The sequence below is a fragment of the Artibeus jamaicensis genome, unplaced genomic scaffold (genome assembly GCF_021234435.1).
Source record: "Artibeus jamaicensis isolate MK-2021 breed Jamaican fruit bat unplaced genomic scaffold, CSHL_Jam_final contig_685, whole genome shotgun sequence".
In the NCBI taxonomy this organism is placed as follows: domain Eukaryota; kingdom Metazoa; phylum Chordata; class Mammalia; order Chiroptera; family Phyllostomidae; genus Artibeus; species Artibeus jamaicensis.
In genome coordinates this window covers 7287064-7308340 of record NW_026521924.1, presented here as the reverse complement: position 1 = coordinate 7308340, position 21277 = coordinate 7287064, and the positions used below count along the sequence as shown (strand labels likewise).

Sequence of the window (21277 nt, the reverse complement as noted above, 5' to 3'; positions counted from 1 at the left end):
CAAGAGAATACAAAGGGATGCGCTGGACAAAACAATTCAACAGAAAAACAACAAAAGATACAGAAGACATTTCACAGGCAAGAAAACACAAATAGAGAACAAAACATAAAAAGATACAGACCTCATTAGCAACCAGGGAACTCAAATCATGGTGAGATACCATTTCGCACACAATTGAGTGGCAAAAAATTAAGATACTGAGAACACCAAGAATAGGGAGAAAGGCTCTCAAGGGGAATTTCCATTTCCTGCTGGGTTGGGGTGTGCATTGCTACCATCTCGTTGGGAAACAGTTTCTTATTATGTTGTAAAGTTGAACACATATTTATTTAAGGTGATTATTCATACCAGTTGGCCTGAGACTGCTCTGGTTTCAGCACTAAATATCCTGCAGTGTAGGAAACTCCTCAGATGCAGGCCAACTGGGATGATTGGTCATCTGTCTATCTCATACCTGAACAACCCATTTCTGTCTATGTGGCCCTGAGAAACATTTGCACATGCACCAGGGGATGTATAAACAATGATCATGGGACCTTCATAATACAGACCGTGGAGACAAGAGAAATGTCCATTTACAGGAGAATAAATAAATGGTGATATATTCACACAATGTAATATTTAGCTGTGAAAATGAACTATAGCTACATGTCACAACATAGGTGAAACCTTAGACACATAAATGTTTGGTGGAATGAGCAAATCTGTAAACTATATGAGTGTGAGATCATTATCATAAAGCTCAAAAGGAAGCAAACATTAATAACACATTCATGTTTGGTTCTTTTTCTAAGCAAAGAATCGATACAAACTTAGGATGGTGGTGACCTCTGGAGGGGAGATGGGGAAATGGAGTGGGGAGGTATCTGCTCCCCCAAAAAACCTTAGTAAACAAAACAGTCATTAGGTTGCCAGAGAGTATTCACTGGATTTTGTATCTTTACTATCAGATTTAGCTCTTATTTAGCTTTACCTATGTAATTTTTTCACTTGTTTTACCTCTTTGAAAATGCCACCATTAACTCAACTTTTCAGAAATAGGGAGCAAAGAATCACCAACATATTTGGGAGAGAAGAATGAACGTAATACATTCCCCAAGCCAATGACAGTGAATGTTCTGGCCGGGGTTCTCCATTCATGTGTCTTACCGGCATTTATTTCCGGTCAAGTTCCCATTTTGCCTCCAAGGAGCTGGAGATGCTCATGTCAACCTGTTAAGCCTCACACTTAAATTGTGCTGTACCTGGTGACTTGGGAGAGCATCATACTTAAAACACAGGCCAGGAGAACAATAAAAGTCACTTAGGAATACTGCAGAATAAGGCTTCTATTTAATTTACACAATTCAATCTTGGAGTGAAAAAAATCCATGAACTGAAAATTACCATTTCACACACACATCCCAGTAGAAACACACATGCACAGATCCCTAATGTCAATTTCTATCTATCTGCCCAGGAACTTGGCCTTGGTGGGGTCCAGAGCCTTGGAATATCAGTGTGGGACCATAATGCAAAAATCCTTGATAAATTTATACCAAAACCCACTCAATATGCTTAGCATGCTTATGGAAGGTGCACCATACAAAGAGATTCTATCACATAACCTGCATTTTTGCATTACCCTCCTGAAGTCACCAACACAGAGGCTGAAAAGTTCTTGTACTTAAGCCCACTCTCAACCTCATATTTTTCTCTAAGCACCCAAGTTATGGCCTTCTTCCCTCTTTTCCTTTATGAAATAAATACATAAATACAAACCATACATCCTTTCACAAGAGAAAAATCTTATCTTTTTGTTAATTATGTGGCTACAGTAATCTGTCCACTCGATCATCCACTCCCTGACCTTTATTCGTTTTCCCATTTGCTTATCACTTTTTCATAAGCATATTATTCTGCCTGCAAGTTAACTTGTATTTTCCTGCATTTTGACACATTTTACAGATTTCTTGTTTATCCCATGGTGCTTGCCCCTTCTTGTTCTCTCATCGTTGTATACCTTCATTCCCAAGTCACCCAATAGCATTACGAGACATTACGCTTCTAGGTCTTTGAACACATACTGCCTTACAGTAGCTTCCTACTTTTTCTGGCTGGGAATGCTTCTTCACCCTGTGAACCTTAACCCAGATGCTTCTATTCCCATCACTTCTTGGCCTTTTGGCTAAGATCAAGTGTAGATATTTCTGTTCTTGGTAGCTTGCAGTCTAGATCTTCCTCTCCTTGTGTCAAAGCCCTTTCAAAATGTGACCATGAAGCTCTTCTCATCAAGAGGTGGAAAGTCTATTTCCACAGAGCCTTGTGGTTTTCTTTGGCCTATAAAATATAGCAGAAGTGATTGTTTGGAGCCTGGGCCTCAAGAAACCTTGCACACTTTCAGCCATTCTCTTCAACCTTCCTTAGCCACCATGTGAATAAACCTAGCCTGCTGGAGAACTGAGCTGACCCAGCTTCATCCAGTCAATTACCAGATACATGAGTGAAGTCAGTTAGACTATTCAGTCCTTCAGCCAATGTTCAGCTGATTGCAGATGAATGAATGAACTTGACTGAGATTAGGTCTTCTCAACTCAGCCAAAGACTCATGAGCAATAATGCTTACTGTTTTAAGCCACTGAGTCATGGTGTTCATTTGTTATACAGAAACAATGGATACTCCCTTTCTTTATTTTTTCTGACAGCTACAGTATACTTCCAGTATAGCCCTTATCACTACTTGTTTTCCTATCTTTCTCTTCCACAAATGTGTGATCTCCTTGAGAACAGGGACAATTTTTGTTTTATATCCAATAACATTATTGTCAACTGCCAACTCTTCAATAATGGGCACCAGAAAAATATCAATGATTGATTAGTTAATCCAGGATTGCAATGATGCCCAGGGAGGGTTTTTGGAGGCAAACCCAAGTCTGAATCCCAACTCTATTTCCTGTATGTGTTACTCCAGAGAATTTGGTTAACTTTGCTCAACTTGATCTGATTATCTATAAAGACTAGGATCATGTATACACTGCAGGACTTTGGTGATGAGATATAGATTTGCCACCCCTTACCACAGCATAGAGTGCCCAACAAATAGGAATGAAATGATAAAATGCATATAATGCATTTGGTATAACACATGGCATACAGTAAATAAATGATAGCTCAATAATATGATCATGATTATCATTGCCGTTGTATCACTTCTTATAGCAGGAACTGTAGGAGCTCCATCCATATCCCCTTGGAATTATGAAATTTCTGTGCATACTGACATGATGGTGGCTTCCAATGGCAAACACCTGGGACTCTGCCTGGGGGTTTCCTCTGACTGCGGGAGCCCCCTTGGTCTACATATATGGCAAATCACAAATGCAGGAGAGTTAACATCATCCACTTCCTCCTAAGGGAGCAGCCCTCAACCAAGCCAGATGGGAGAAGGTAGCTATAAACCCTAATTTCCTTGTCCTTAGGAGAAATCCATGGTATGTTCCATACTGTATCCCAGAATTACCCAATGAGATCATGGGCCTCCTGGTCACAGCAGTGGTAATGCACCCTTTCTGTCTTCTTTCTCTTCCCCGCCTCACATATCCACTCCCCCCCAAATGGCACCACCTCCCAAATAAACATGACTGACTAAATTTTTTGTCTTATTATCTGAGTCCAGGGAAACCAACCTAAAATACTGCTACTCTCTCTGTTTTATTTTATCCACATTGCTCCAGAATCCAATTACTACTTCCTAGCCTTAATAATCTCCCCAGCTAATCAAAGAGCTGTATCTAATACAGTATGTGACAAAACCAATCACAGAATATGATGTCACATTTTTAGGTCTTCTCAAAGGTATTCACATGTCTCAGTTCTCTGAGTATATGAAGATAGGGTTAACTTGAAGTTGATTTTGGGTACCTCTGTGCTTATCCTGAAGGGCACCTGGAACCATGATATTGATTCTTAGCCAAAACAGAAGTGAAATATACCAGCTAGTGATTTATAATATGCTATTAAAAGTCCAAAATTTCCCCAGAGGTACCCTATACTGTTCATTTAAATCATATGGATGGATGGTTTGCACCCGTTTACCTGTTTGCAAAGCCTGCTTTTAGCTACTGGAGCTGTGGGATATAAAATATCCCTCAGTAAGCCTCAGTCTTGGCTCCTCTGAGACAAAGGGGTCACATATGTATTTTGGTCATAATCAGAAAATGAAGTGCAGCCTTTGAGATGGAGAAAGGACCCTGGGAGCTGTACCAGAAAGTCTCAGTCCTCGCTGATGTTTGCTGGGCTTGCTTTCTCCTGCTGCACCTTATCCTCTATCCTTTGCCTTTACTGCAGCTTTACACGGTTTTCAATTACCTGACACTGTAGAATTGCTGCACTGAGGCTGTTTTCTGACAACCAAAGCCTTTTGATAAGGGTCCGGGGTAGATGGAAGAAGGGTTGTTACAGCACCCAAATTTAGAGTCATTTCAGAAAGTCGTGCATAATAGAAAGCAGGAATCTGTACTTTGTTGAGCTCTTAAAATGGCGTTTGGCTGAGTTATCATGAAAATTCTTCTGAACACAGTCTGAGGGTGGCCCATGCTCCAATAGTGGGTGTTGGCTTCTTGGAATCTTGGCCCCACTTGCCAAGGTCATTGCATAATTCCTTACCCTCTAACCGCACCTACCCCTAACCACCCCCCCCCCACTTACACAATTGTCATGTAGTCCAATACAGAAAGCCCTCACTGTGGAGAGTGTTAGTTTCTCTGGAAAACCTTGCTTAAATCCACATAGTCTTGTCTTTTTTTTTTTTGCTTTTGGAAAGTTCATTATTTTATTTTTCTTTTTTTTAAAATTTTATTTAGTTATTTTTCTAGTAGAGTTTTTTGTCTATTTCTCCCATCCCAGTCCCCCTCCCCACCCGGTGCTCCCCACCTCCCTCCCATTTCCACCTCCCTTAGTTCTTGTCCTTGTTTCCTTCATACTTGTTCCTCCAAATCCCCCCCCTTTTTTCCCCCTTAAATTCCCTCCCCTCTCCCCTCTGGTCACTGTCCCCCTGTTCTCTATTTCAGTGTCTTTGTTTTCATTCTGCTTGCTTGTTTGTTTTGTTGTTTAGCTTCCTGTTAGAGGTGAGATCATATTGTATTTGTCTTTCAACACCTGGCCTATTTCACTCAGCATAATGCTTTCCAGTCCCATCCATCTTGTTGCAAAGGGTAGTAGCTCCTTCTTTCTCTCTGCTGCATAGAATTTGCCAATGATACCTCAGACAAAGGTTTAATCTCCAAAATATACAAAGAACTTACACGACTCCACTCTAAGAAGACAACCAACCCAATTAAAAAATGGGAAAAGGACTTAAACAGACACTTCTCCAAGGAGGACATATAGAATATCCAGAGACACATGAAGAGATGCTCAATATCGTTATATATCAGAGAGATGCAAATTAAAAAACCACAATGAGATACCATTTTACAGCAGTCAGGATGGCTATCATAAACAAAGCAACAAACAACAAATGTTGGAGAGGTTGTGGGGAAAAGGGGTCCTGAGTTCACTGTTGGTGGGATTGCAGACTGGTACAACCATTATGGGAAACAGTATGAAATTTTCTCAGAAAAATAAAAATTGACCTGCCTTTTGACCCAGCAATTCCACTGCTAGGATTATATCCTAAGAATCCTAAAACACCAATTTCAAAGAACCTATGAACCACAATGTTCATAGCAGCACAATTTACAATAGCCAAGAGTTGGAAGCAACCTAGGTGCCCATCAGTAAATGAATGGATCAAAAAATTGTGGTACATAGTCTTGTCTTTTTGAAACACCAATTTTAAGAAGTATTTTAGTTTTTATTTAAATGTTCCGCCTTGGAATAATCCAGTATAAATGTTTCAGTCTTTCCCTGGTCAGTGTGGCTCAGTTGGTTGTAGCATCATTCCATAAACTGAAAGGTTGCAGGTTTAGTTCCCGGTTGGGGCGCATGCCTGGGTTGCGGGTTTCATTGCAGTTGAGGTGCACACAAGAGGAAACCAATAGATTTTTCTCTCTTACATGGATATTTTTCTTCCCCTCCCTTCTCTTTTCTCTAAAATCAATAAGCATGTCCTCATCAGGTAAGGATAAAATAAATAAATTTTAAAAACAGTTTCAGTCTTGAAGTCTAAGTCTCTAGTCCTTAAAATAATAATAAGTTTCTTATCAGGAAGAATACCTTTCATATCATCTACCTCTCATGGTCTGACTAACAATGTTGTTAGAAGTCAGGAACCAGGCAAGAAGGAGGAGAGGAGCTGCAGAAACTTGGAAGCTCTGGCTGCCAAGGGTTCTAAGATAAGCTGCCGAAACATGAGATTTCAAGGAAGAATTTTATTTCTTTTCACAACTTCACATCAACCCCCTCTAAGTTTCGAAAGCGGGCCACAAACATACACCATAAGTTGTTCTTTAAAACAGCAAAATAAATTACCATTTGAATTTTATATGTTAAAACAAAAGTGAACAGCATACCCTTCATATGAAAATTAGAATTATGCTGGGGATTCACAAGAAGCATTGGTGGTCATTTAGTTTAATCTAGCTGAAGTAGATGCAAAATATACTTTAAAGCCATCTATCCTGAATGCCATATCCCAAAGCCAATTCACCATTATCTAAGTAGCAGCACCCTGTTTTCCACTATTATCAAGCCCCCCACCCTTTAGATAAATAAAGCAAAATAGCCTTTTAAGAATATAATATAAACTCCTCTGCTAATAACTTCCCAAGGGCTTCTGTCTCCATCAGAGTAAAATCAAGATACTTCTCCATGTCTAAAGGGCTCTCCAATGTCATCTTCTACGTCATGCTTCTCCAAAACTGCTCTCAAAGGAATACAGGTCTGCTTTCTGACCCTTGAGCATATCCATCCACATCCTGGTTCATGGCACATAGTGTTCCACACTAACACCTTTACTCAGCTGGCTGCTCAGCATTCAACTCTCAGCTCAAAATTATCTGAGTGGTCTGCTCAGATACCCAAACTTAAGTAGCCTCAATCACCTGCTATCTCATTACCTGCTCACCATGTTCTAAACTTTATTAACAGCTGTGTTTATTTATAATTTTTTGCATTTATTTACTTACTCCTCTACTCCACTAAAATGTCAGCTCCTTCAAGCCCATATCCCTGCCTTTTTTTGTTCATAATCATATCCCTAGTGCTTAGAACAATTTGCAAGCACATAGCAGTCACTCAACAAGTATTTGTTGAATAAATAAATAAATAAACTTTCTGCTTTTTTACTATTGCATATTTTTATTTTTCATTGAGATGTAATTGACATATACCATTATATTAGTTTCAGGTGTATGACATAATGATTTGATATTTGCATATATTGCCAAATAATCACAATAAGTCTAGTTAACATCCCTCGCCACACATAATTACAACATTATTTTATTTTGATGACAACTTCTAAGATCTACTCTCTTAGCAACTTTCAAATATACAATATATTATTAATATTACATCCTGGTACATAACTCATTTTGTAACTGGAACTTTGTACCTTTTGACCCCTTCCACCCATTTAGCCCAACCCCCCCTGCTCCCCTGGCTCTGGCATCTCCAGTTTGTTCTCTGTATCTGTGAGTTCAGTTGTTTAAAACTTGATTAGATCCCATGCTTAAGTGAGATCATATGGTATTTGACTTTCTCAGTCTGACTTACTTTACTTAGCATAATGCTAAGGCCCATCCATGTTGTCACAAATGGCCTAATTTCTTTTTTGTGGTCAAATAATGTCCCAACATGTGTGTGCATGAAAAATGCAAAATAAAGTTTAAAAAGGCCAAACCATGACATAATTTATTCCCCTACCTTTTTTATGATGGCTGCGGGTGAATCAGACTCCAGAGGAGTGTGGCTATTTCTGTTGTGCAGTTTCTCGCTGGAGTTCTTCAGTGCTCTTCATTTTTCCCCAGTGTCCATTTTGGCGAGAGGTGGAAGCATCTTGCCACAGTGTATTTCTGTAACAACATGGTAGCTACATGAATCAGCACCCCACCAACATTATGCTGTTTAAAAATGAACATATAAACTCGTTTACATTCTCCCACATGCTGTACGTCCTTTTCAAACTGTTTCTATCATTCCCTCAGGCACATAGCTACTGATTTGCATGTTATTACCTGTACACACCAGGCGCTACAAGACTTCCCCCGGCACCTTGCCTGCATCTGTCTCAGCACTTTCTCTAATGATTCCACAGTGAGTCTGTGTCTCCAACACATGGCTAGACCAATGGGGACAGGAATGGTGCCTTTGGTCCCTGAATCTCTGGGGCCTAGCCCACTAATCTGCAATCAGATATGTTTAATATTGTCAGTTTTTACTATCCATAGGAGCTATGGTCTGTGACGTTGCTGCGAACCCTGAGCTACTGCTCTGAAGGGAAATGCGGGATTAGGTTTCTGCTAGACTCTGCCCCCAACATTTTCATCAATCAACCAATATGTTACTGTTTTATGTGTGTTCCTGTTTAAAGACACCTATTTAATCTATTGTTGGTTCATTAACATTCAACTCACAGCCAACAGCTTTGTAACTCACGCCTGAATGAAGCTTGTCTAAGATACGTATTTTCTCCGTAAGGGACACCAGAGCCTTCCTGCACTTGGAGCACTAGATAGCACGTCAGCACTATGCTGGGGAACCACTCCAAACACCAAAATCACCAGTGAAAGGCACAGAAATGCAAATGAAATGAGGAGGTGAATTTGCAAATGCTGTACAAAATCTATAAATAAATGAGGATTGACTGTATACACATTGGCTGAATCAAAGTTATACGTAGATCTATTTTCCCAACTTTGCTTATAATTCAGCATAGTACTGCTACTTAAAGAGTAAAAAATAAATTCTACTGGTAGGGTAGAAGGAGAGTAAATCCAGATTTCATATGCTTCATGAAAGATCCAGGAAATGAAAGCAGTTACTCTCTCCTAACCTATTAAAAGGACAAATTCCAGATCCGGTTCTTTACTTTTTCCTGATACTAATCATTGCTCATCCAATCTTCAGACAAGTGTACAGAAACTTCCCTGAAAATAATTATAGGCTTATAGTCCTCCTTATTCATGATGGGAAAACTCAAACTGCACCCAGAAGACGACTCCATTTTTCTCTTCTTGAATAATTATAAGAAATGCCTGCTTTTATTTTATTACCTGAATCAGTTAACTGTAGGCACAATGTACACACTTAGCAGGCTTGTATTATCTGTAAAAATGCCAGTACTCTATGACTTTTAAGGCTTTACACTTTAAGTATCTACTTTCCAGTGCATTTAAAAATATATGAGACTTCCTTAGGAATACAGATTTATGTTTTAAAGTTGTTGCAAAGATTTTCCAATTAAGTTTACTTTTCAATATTTTAAAGTGGTTAAACTTAACCTCAATTCATTTGCTCTGGTCAGATGACTCAGCTGGTTGGAGCATCAGCCTATACACCAAAAGGCTTCAGATTTGATCTCTGGTCAAGGTACGTACTTAGATTGCAGGTCTGATCCCTATTTGGGGTGCATGCAGCAGAAAGCTGATGGATGTCTCTCTCTCTCTCTCTCATCAATAAACAAATCCTTACTTAGGTGAGGATTAGGGAGGAAAGAAAACCTTAACCTCAAATAATCTGAAGTTCATGGAAAGTAACTTGTTGGTAAAATAACCTTCTGAAAATCATGCCCTGGTGTTAAACTACCATTGCCAATATTAGCTGGACTTGCTTAAATGCAATGTCTTGCATAGGTAACAAGAAATCTTAGGAGGATGGTTCTGGAAGCTCAGCTTTTATGTGCTATTAATTTAGTTCAAAATGAGTTGCCAATGGGAAGGGGATTAGGAGGATGGATGAAAAATGTGAAGGGACGAATAAATACAAATTTGCAGTTACAAAATAGTCCCTGGGATATAAAATACAGAATGGAGAATTCAGTCAACAATACTATAATAATTCCACATGGTGCCAGGTGGGTACAAGAAATGTCTGACCACTATGCTGTACAACTGAAACCGGTAATGTTGAATGTTGGCTATAATTGAAAATAAAAATGTAGTTCGAAATAATCTAAAATATAAGTAGAAGTTCCTTTTAAAGTCCTGTGATATTCTCTTCATTTATTTCAGAATATCAGAAGTCAACTTGTTAGGAAATATAATTTCAGGATTGATGTAATCATATGGGTCTACCACTTAACAATAACATAATTTAGTACATTTTACAAAAATAATTCCTTTACCCAGAAAAACAGAATGAATTGAATACATTTTCTTTTTATAATTTGTTAATAACATTATCCAATATCCAATATTTATAATTATCCAATATTTGCTTTGAGCTTATTTTACAAGGATTACCATTAATTTTAATTTTCTATTTATTCTGCAAATAACCAGGTTAATAATAAATCAGATGCCAAAAACTTACTTTAATACATGCCTGGATCATCACTAAAACTCTCCTCTCAAATGTCTTTCTCTTTAAACATGCCACTGATATAGATAATGAAACCATTATCTATATGAGTACATCTCATAAAACCATATTGCCACTGCTAACACAAAAATAGCAATCTGAATATTAAGTAGACTACATTCTGATAATGGCTATACCATTCTGAAGCAATTGGTAGAGTACATCTGAATATGAGGTGCAGATGCCAATTAAATTTAATATTTAATTCTAATAGAGTTTAACACATCTAACCTTTAAGAGGAAGGGGTTAGATTTAGAATCAACAGATGTGGCTCCACCTTATACTGGCTGCATCGTTTAGGACAATTCATTTTCCCACAATGTATTTACTCATCTAAAAACTGGAGAGGTGGCCCACTTTCTATAACATGGAGTGGCCTTGAGGGTGTGGTAAAAATGGCCTGTGTAATGTTCCTGGCCAATAATGAATAGCATAAAATGTTGGCTCTTGTTTGCATTAATTATAAAACCAACCTAAGCAGCATTTTAGATAACTGAATTTAACTTTTAAAACCTAAAAGTAGTAACCTATCACCTGTGAATAACTTGAAAAAGTTATATATAGTTCACCCACACTTTGACTTATGAGGAAAAAAAGCATCTCAATGGCTGTAATGTATGCTACAAAAATAGAGATGCAGCTATGAAAGAAGCACAGATAACTTTTTAACACATAAGTCTACCCCATTTTGCACATTTTGTTTCCACATATTGTCTGATAAATTGACCCCTCAATATTGGGCTCCTTGACCATCAGGTCAAACAACAACAAACAAAACCTTTATTACCAGTGGCAACTGACTCTGAGATATGCATTTATTTCAGGGCTTACTGGCAAATCACTAAAACACTGGAAGATTTTATTTTATATATAAAAGAAAACTACCATCAACTATATCAGTACAAAAAGTTTAGTGCTTGCACACTTTTTTTTCCCTCCACATATTTAAGGATGAATATCTGATGCAGATAAAACTTAAGGTGCTTTAAACCCAGGATGAAAGGGGTCCCATCAGCCCTGCAATCTTCAGATGTTTGTTGCACTATTCACCCTTTTATCTGCTTCCCCCTGTACCCCAAAATGCAAATTTGTGAATGGCAGATTTGATATGTAGTCTGTGCTATTATGTTGGAAAAACATAACTTTTTCTCCTCTCTCTCAAAGAGAATAGACTCTGACCTTGGCCTCATTAATATTACATTCTGGCCAAATGAACTCCACTAAATATGAAATTATGAACAGTGCTAAACACCATCAGGTCAAAGTCTCCCAGCAACTGTGAGACAACAGGGTAAAGAGAAAAGAATATATTTTAGAAAAAGCCTAGCACACGATTTAGCTTTTAACCTTCTCACTATTTTTACCAAAATAGAATCTTTCCAAAATAAATTAGTGTGGATCATCTTTTCTTGAAAATATATCTTCAGTGCTGCGCCACTTTATGATAGCTCTCTCTTTGCGCATACTTTACAATGTGGATGATCCCATACCTTCGGCTAGATGCCACGCTCTTCATCTAATAGGTAAACCCTAGTACACAAAGGGTTTCATTGCCAGGTTTGGCAGTGTAAAAGCCAAGCAGAAAACACGCCAGCGGGGACAGTTTAATATAAACCTCCGAGCAATTGAAAACAATATCACATTTGTTTCCTGCTACTCACCTGCCCCTCTGTGATCTCTGTCTTTCTACATAGTAAAATATTTATTTCCAGAGTTGAACTCAGCATCCCTTCCTCTTTCCTCATGGTTAGAATAAGCTATATTCTGCTTCCATGGGAGAAAATAATGTAACAGATACACTAAAAATTTGAAAAAACAACTTCAGGGAAGTAGAAAATCTAATCCACTTAAAAAGGCTTCATTCATTCAAAGCCAGATAACTGTAACATGGGGGACTGCATTGTTGTAATATTTATGCACCTGTTGACTGCAGTGAACACTCTCTTGGGAAACTTCTCAGGAACCTACAGAACTACTTGCTGTCTTTGTATTTCCTCGAATAGGAGTTGAGAACTATTTTGTTTTTCTTTTCAAGAAATAATGAAACTTGATTTTTAAACAGAAAAATACCATTTAGATGTCTGGCCTCTATGAGACATTCCCCTTGAGACAATGGAAGGATCAAGCCTTTCAGGATGGTGAACTATAGACAATGATCCCATGTCAATGCTCTTTTCATCTGGAAGAGCAATTTATAATGTATTGACTTTTATTTTAGGAGTAGCTGCCTGTTATGTTGAAAAATCAACTGAACAATTAAGCGTGGATACACTGGTTTTCTGGTTGAATAGAAAAGGCACTTAAAGTTTTTATTTGCTAGTACCCCAAGTTGACTGAACCATTCTGTACCAGAGCTCCCTCATTCTGAACTCAAGGTAACAACAGCATGTGTTCACATGATGGCACATACCCCCACAATTTTCAAGGGATTAAATAAAATAATGTGTGTGTAAGAACTTTAGGTACTCTGAATTACTATACAACATTAGGCTTAGAAACATTAAATTTTTAAGTGTTTGAGTTGTACAGAAATGAAGTTAATTTGATATAAAAAATAGTAAAATATAATAACTCAAAAACCAGTAATAATGTCTCTGGAACACGAAGAGTCTCTAATCTTTACTTCAATGAATCTGCACCTGGCCATGCTGATCCTGCTGAACTTAGATTTCCAAAGACAGAGGACAAGATAAAGGAATGGTGGGGGAACTTAGGGAGAGAAAAAGACAGATGCCAAGAAAGAAGGGCTGCCATGGAGTCCTTTTTTTTTTCTTCATTTTTAATTGTTACATTCTATTACAGTTATTCCATTTTTTTTCATCCCCTGCCCATCCCACCCCCCACTCCCAGTCAATTCCCACACTGTTGTTCATGTCTGTGGGTCATTCATACATGTTCTTTGTCTAGCCCCTTCCCCTTCTTTCCACCATTATCCCCCTCCCCCCAACCATAACTGTCAACCTGTTCCATGTTTCCATTCCTGTGGTTCGATTTGGTTGTCAGTTTATTTTGTTTATTAGATTCCTCTTATAGGTGAGATCATATAATCACTCCCCTCCTTCTTTAAAGCAAGGATTTTTAACTGGGCATCTGAACTTCAAGTCCCTGAGCTCATTTAGATAAAAATTAATAGCAGAAACTGAATCATAAATAAATAAATGAACCACAAAACCCAGGCTCCCTCACTTGTACAGGCCCATTCCAAGAAAGGCCAGCCTGATTGACTAATAAAAAATTAATTAATAGTTTTAAAGAGTTTATTAAAGTTTTTGGTCCTGGAGTATGATCTTTTTAAGGGTTATTGGCAAGTTTCAGACACTTCTCTCAAATGTAAGATTTTCAGGATTTTGTTGAATTGCCAACACTCGGTTACTAATTTGTCATTAATGTCTTCATTGATTTGACTTCTGATATCTTTCCTGCTCAATAAGGAAAAAAAGATTAATGTATCACAAACCAAAGGTTTATGGCCATTCACTTGTTCACGGACATCCTAAGAAGAACCTTAGAATATGTTCACATGGTTATATATTTTTGCAAAATATAAAAATGTAAGATATTTTAACAGCAACTGGTTAAGACAGCTGTCTCTTTGCATTTCAACTTCCTACATCACACTTTTCTAGGTGTTGCATGGAGTTGGGGTGGTTATAGCTATTTTGGGGCTCAAGCTAAAAGGAAATGTGAGGTGGGAATGCTTTGGTTTTGTAAACAGTGGGATGTATTTATGTGTTCCAGAGTCAATTTCCATTATAGTTCAGTGTTTGCTAGTCATCGAATGAAGCAACAGCTTCCAGATGTTCTCTGACACCTATACATCCTCACTGCCAACGTCATGACACAATGACTTCCTCCACACCCTGCAGCTCTGGATACATGTGTATGGAGGAAATCTGACTTTTATAAAGCTTAAGCCTTGCAATATGGGATCATCAACATATTAAGTATACTAAAATATAGTTTAAAAATTTTTGTTTGAAAATTCAACAAAGTTTGAACATAGAGTTTAACTGCAATATACAAAATTGTTCTGAAAGTGACATTAAAGCAAGTGAGAAATCAACCTTCTCTGGTGATTGTTTATTTAAGGGAACATTTTTATATCATTTTAATATTTATTTATTAAAGAATGTAGGGAAATTAGAGATTTAAAATGGTGGTAGAGCAGGTGGAAGCTATACTCACTTCCTCCCAGGACCACACTAGAATTACCACTAATATACAGAATTATCAACCTGAATAACCACCTGAAGACTAGCTGAATAGAAGTCTTTTTTCTTAATTTAAATTATTTTATTATTATTCAATTACAGTTGTCTGCATTTACTCCACAATACTCCACCACGACCATCCCCACCACCCTCCCCTGATTCCAATCCCCTTGGTTTTTTCCATGTGTGCTTATAGTTGTTCCTGAAAATCCTTCTCCCCTCACCCCATTATCCCCTTTCACCTCCCTTCTGGTTACTGTCAGATTGTTCTTAATTTCAATGTCTCTGGTTATATTTTGCTTGCTTGTTTGTTTTGTTGATTAGGTTTCAATTAAAGGTGAGATCATATGGTATTTGTCCCTCACTCCCTGCTCATTTCACTTAGCATAATGCTCTCTGGTTTCACTCATGCTGTCCCAAAGGGTAAGAGCTTCTTCTTTCTTTCTGCTACATAATATTCCATTGTGTAAATGTACCACAGTTTTTGGATCCATTCATTTACTGATGGGCACTTAAGTTGCTTTCAGCACTTGGCTATTGTAAACAATGCTGCTATGAACATTGGGGTGCATGGGTTCTTTTGGATTGGTGTTTCAGGGTTCTTAAGATGTAATCCCAGCAGTGGAATTGCCAGGTCAAAAGGCAGTTCCATTTTTAGTTTTCTGAGGAAATTCCACACTGTTTTCCACAGTGGCTGAACCAGTCTGCTTTCCTACCAACAGTACACTAGGGTTCTCTTTTCTCCATATCCTCTCCAACCCTTGTTGTTTATTTATGATGGCCATTCTCACTGGTGTGAAGTGGTATCTCATTGTGGTTTTAATTTGCATCTCTCTGATGGCTAGTGATGTTTAGCATCTTTTTATATGTCTCTGGGCCCTCCTTATTGGAAAAGTGTCTGTTTGAGTCTTTGCCCATTTTATTTATTTATTTATTTATTTATTTATTTATTTATTTATTTATTACAATTTTTTATTGGTTTTCAAGTAGTTTTCTACCTTTGCCCCCCACCCCTCCCCACCTCCCTCCCCCATTTCCATCCCCCCTGTTGTTGTCCATATATCCTTTATGATTGTTCCTGTAGACCCTTCACCCTTTTCCCCCTTTATCCCCTCCCTTCTCCCTTCTGAACAGAAGTCTTATGACCAAGGATTTACAGAAGAAGCCACATCAAGACTGGTAGGATAATTAGAGCTGTGAAAAGGGCTGGCCTGCTCCCATGTGCTGTGGCTAATATTCTGGAGAAATAAGTAAGCTTGCAAAGGTTCCCCCTGAGGAGTGTGTGGTCTAAACTCCACACCAGACTCCCCAGCTCTGAGTGCCAGAGCCAGGAAGAGGTGCCATGTAACTAACATCAGGCTGTGAAAATCAGTGGGGATTCTGTCCACCAGGGAGAGATAGGAGTCTGCTAGACACAGGCACATTTTCATAGGGGGAACTCACAAAATCTTGTTTGCAGCTACTCATGCAGGGTTCTGGCAGAGTGAGAGTGGAATAGACTAGAGTCACACAAAGAGACACTGCGGTCTATGGCACTGGGAAGAGAGCTGAAGTATCAGCCACCAGAATCCTTGTGCTGGGATCTCTCTTCCACACCACAGATGTCATCTGTCTTGGGTGAAGCACTCTCTTCCTTATGGCACCAGCTTAGGGGAAAGTAATAGCCCCATCTTCTGGTCTCCCTGTCATCCCACCCTGCAGAGCTCAAGCCCTGCTGAGGAGTCAGCTGTTTGGTCAGGGAGCAGAGGTTTGGGCAGACTCAGGAGGTGTCAGTGACTGAGTCGTGTGGCTGTGGTGGGGAGCCCTTTCCCCTCACATTCCCAAGAAACTTGGATAGCCTACCCATACCCTCCAAGCTCCTGGAGGCTCTACCCTTCAGACTTCTGATTGCCTCTCACTGGAGAGAAGGTCTGGACAGAATCCAGGACAGACTGAGTTGTATGGCTCTGGGGTGGAGGCCACGCTCCTCATCTTCCCACAAGGCTGACCAGTGACTCCCACTTATGGAAGATCCACTAGCCCCACCCTCCCAGCTCCTAGTGGCCCTCTCTGCCGAACTCAGGCTCCAGACAGAGTCTGGGACAGACTGAGTTGTATAGCTCTAGGATGGGACCCTATATAACAAACCCACATCCAATATCATCCTTGGGCAAAAACTAAAAGCATTTCCTTTAAGACCAGGAACAAGACAGGACTGCTTTCACCACTCTTATTCAACACAGTATAGGAAGTCCTAGCAACAGCAATCAGACAACAAGAAGAAATAAAAGGCATCCAAAGTGGAAATAAATAAAACTGTCATTATTTGCAGATGACATGATACTGTATATACAGAACCCTAAAGATTCCACAAAAAAACCCCACTAGACCTGATAAATGAATTCAATAAAGTAGCAGGATACAAAATAAACATCCAGAAATCAGTTGTATTATTATACACCAATAATGAACTACACAAAAGGAAAAATAAGAAATAATTCCATATATAGCTGCACCAAAAACCAAAATACTCAGGAACAAATTTACCAAGGATGTAAAGACCTTTATTTGAAAATTATAAGACACTGAAGAAAGAAACTGAGGAAGATATAAATAAGTAGAAGCATACACTGTGTTCATGGATAGAAAGAATTAATATCATTCCTATCATTAAAATGTCAATAGTTCCCAAAGCAATCTATACATTCAATGAAATTCCTGTGAAGATACTAATGGAGTATTTCACAGAACTAGAATGAGTATTCAAAATATTTATACTGAACTGCAAAAGACCTCAGATAGCCACAGCAATCTTGAGAAAGAAGAATGTTAGAGGAATCACACTACCTGATATCAAGCTATACTTCAAGGTCATAGTAATCAAAACAGCTTGGTACTAGCCAAAAAAACCCAACAAAACAAACAAACAAACAAACAAACAAAAAACAGATATAGAGCAATGGAACAGAATGGAGAGCCCAGAAATAAACCCATGTCTTTATGGTCAACTACTATTTGACAAAGGAAACAAGAACATGAAGTGGGTAATAGTTTTCCAATGAATGGTGTTGGAAAAACTGGATGGATATGTGCAAAAAATGAAATTGGACCATTTTCTCATACCATACACAATTGATTTAAGACCTAAATTTAAGACTTGAAACCGTAAAAATCCTAGAAGAAAACAGGCAGTAAAATCTCAGACATAATTTTACATTAGTAAAATCTCATACTAATATTTTCTCTGATATATCTCCTCCAGCAAAGGAAACAAATAAGTAAATAAATAAATGAGACCAGATCAAGCTAAGAAGTTTTTACACAACAAAATGGAAATACAATCTACAATACAGAAAAACATATTTGCCAATGATGCATCTCATAAAGAACTAAGATCTAAAATTTAAAAAGAACTCAAGGAACTCAGCACCAAAGAAGTCTCCCAAACAATCCAATTAAAAAAATGGGCAAAAGACCTGAGTAGACACTTCTCTACAGATGGCATACAGATGACCAACAGACAAATGAAAAGACGCTCAATGCCATTAATCATCGAACAAATGCAAGTTAAAACCACTGTGAGGCTAAAGAAGATGGCAGCTAGGTAAGAGGGAGCGGATTCCACCTCCCCCTACACATGGGAGAGAAACCTGGCCGATCTATGGAGGAACAGAGCAGACAGCCACCAGTACCACAGCATATATGAAAATAGGAGATCAAAAATTATAGTGGACACTGAAAAACCAGAAGATAAAGAAAGTGCTTCAGGACAATAAGGGCCCTGGGATCAGCGAGGGAACCAGGGAGGCTGCAGCCCCAGGCCGGGTGCCTGCTGAGCCGGCCATGGGGCTCTTGGGAGACAGCTGGGTCAGCTCTCCCTCCCCGGCCAAATAGGGTCTGAGCAGCACTGGGAGAGACCTGGTTGCTTGATGTTGCAGAGAGGGGATTAAGGACTAAGTGGCAAACACATAGGGGCTGTGAGCACCCCCACATAGCCCTGGGAAGAGTGTATACCTGAGTCTATGTGACCGGAGGTGGCCTAGCCAGGAATGTGCACCCACAACCTAGGGAGAGAGACTTTTTGGAATGCCTGGAGCTCACACCCATGGGAACTGGAAAGAGTGCACCTCCTCGAAAGGCCCAGAGCCCACATCCATAAACCCAGAGAGAGCACGCCTCGGGAGGCCTGGAGCCCACACCCAGGGACCTGCAGAGGGGAGCAAGTGCTGAATAGAAAGGAAGAAAAGCCCTATCAGTCACCGCTCAGCCTGCTGACGCCAGCAGAAACAGAAAAACAAGTCTGGCCTGCTTGAAACCAGCAAGAGGTTTTTTTGTTTGTTTGATTTTTTAAGTAGTTTTTAATTTTTATTATTTTTTATCTCTCAAATCCTTTTGCTTCTCTTTCCTTCTTTCTAATTTTATTCCTCCTTCCTTTATTTCCAATTTTATCTCTTCTTCCTTCCTTCTTCTGCCTTTTTTTTCAAATACCCACAAGTGAGGAAAAAAAAAACCCCTGAAACTGTGAAAAGAACAGAGTTGGACCCAAAGAGGGAGCATCCCAACAGCTGAGACAGAGAGACAAATTTCACTTTGCTATTACAGAGGACCTGCAAGTTATTGCATATTTATATTATTATTTTTCATTATACTTATATCTTTTATTTTAATAGTATTTTTGTATTCCTCTTTTTTCTGTATAGTCTTCTTTGTTTGGCTGGTTATATAGTATCATTTGACAGGTTTCCCCTGTTCTCTCATTCATAGGGTATTGCTAATTTACTATCCTTCACTTCAATTGTATTGCATTAGCATTCTACTCAAGGTCCTATACTCCCTATTCTTGGTATCTAGATCTCATAGATTTTTGTCATATGATTGTTGCTGTAATATTATTGTAAATAATAGATGTTTCATACTATTGTAAATACTACACAACACCCCTCCCGGATCTTAGCCCACTTCACAGTTTCCTGAATTGTATTATTGTAGTGGTTAATTCTATTCTCTCACACACTACACCTATTTACTACCCTTTATTCTCACCTTACCTCAGAATCTGACCTCCCACAACCTCACTGCTTTCTAGATCCAACTCACAATCCTTCCCTCCCCAACAAGAGTCTTATCTCATTTCCATCCCTTCTAAAAAGTGGCTAGTTGAGCAGAAGATTGTGGTTAACACTTTACATAGCCCAAAAATCTCCTATCTCTTTTCTATCAGCTGCTACTGTAAATGCCATAGAATACTCTCTTGATGTTTTAAACCATTTTGCCTTACCTCTCCAACTGATGACAAAAAAGAGTAGGTGGAAGCTGTGAGTGCCAGAATACCCAAAGGAGACTGCACCACTGAATCTCACAGGTATTCTACCACAGAAGTTCACACTATAAACCCAGGAAGCCAGAACAGATTAATTTAAGAAGCTGAGGCTAACAAGAAGAGTCTCACGAACAATGGGAAGACAAAAAAATTCCCCAAATGAAAGGAAAAGAGAAAGCCTCAAAAAGAATGCTAAATGAAATAGAGGCAACTCAACTATCAGATATTGAGTTTAAACCAGTGGTTATCAGGAAGCTCAATGAGCTCACAATGTGCTACCAGAAACTACAGAGAAACTACAATGAACTCACTGCAAACTATATCAACATGAAAAAGGAGATAGAAACTATCAACAAGGGCCAAGAGGAAATGAAGAATACAATTTCTGAACTGAGGAACACAGTAGAAGGAATCAAAAGCAGGATCAATGAAGCAGAAGATCAGATCAGTGAGTTGGAGGACAAAGTAGAAAAAACACCCAGAAAGAGCAAGAAAAGGAAAAGAGGTTCAGAAAGAATGAAGAGGGACTAAGAGGAATGCAAGACAATATGAAATGTAATAATATCTGAATAATAGGGATACCAGAAGGAGGAGAAGAAGAGCAAGGGATAGAAAACCTATTTTAAAAAGTAATGATGGAAAACTTCCCTAATTTGATAAGAGAAAAAAGTCACACAAACCCAGGAAATACAGAGTCCCCAATCAAGAGGAACCAAAAGAGGCCCACTTTAAGACACATCATAATGAAAATGGCAAAATTCTACGACAAAGAGAGAATCTTAAAGGTGGCAAGGGAGAAACGGGAAGTAACATACAAGGGAGCCCCAGTAAGATTAGCAGCTGACTTCTCAATGGAAACACTCCAAGCCAGAAGAGAATGGCAAGAAATATTCCAAGTAATGAGCACCAGAGGCCTGCAACTAAGGCTACTTTACCCAGCAAAGCTCTCAATCAAGATACAAGGTCAAATAAGAAGTTTTCCAGACAAAAGAAGTCTAAAAAAATACACTTCCACCAAACCAGCTCTGCAAGACATGCTAAAGAAACTGCTTTAAGGAAAGGAAGAAAAAGAGAGAGAGAGAGGGGAACACAGGTACAAAAATGGCAATGAATAAGTATCTATCAATAATAACCTTAAATCTAAGTGGATTAAATGCTCCAATCAAAAGACATAGAATAGCTGAATGGATAAGAAAGCATGACCCACACATATGCTGCCTACAAAAGACCCACCTTAGGACAAAAGACCGACACAGACTGAAAGTA

The 21277-nt window shown here is 38.8% G+C and overlaps 1 protein-coding gene across 2 annotated transcripts in view; it reads right to left on the bottom strand.

Moving 5' to 3' along the window:
* The window catches only part of PAK5 (p21 (RAC1) activated kinase 5), a 290608-nt gene that overhangs the window by 149761 nt on the left and 119570 nt on the right, over window positions 1-21277 (bottom strand). For both annotated transcript variants that reach the window (XM_037136449.2, XM_053671246.1), the window contains exon 2: window positions 7846-7994. The gene's annotated coding sequence lies outside the window, so the exon portion shown is untranslated. The remainder of the gene's footprint in view (window positions 1-7845; window positions 7995-21277) is intronic.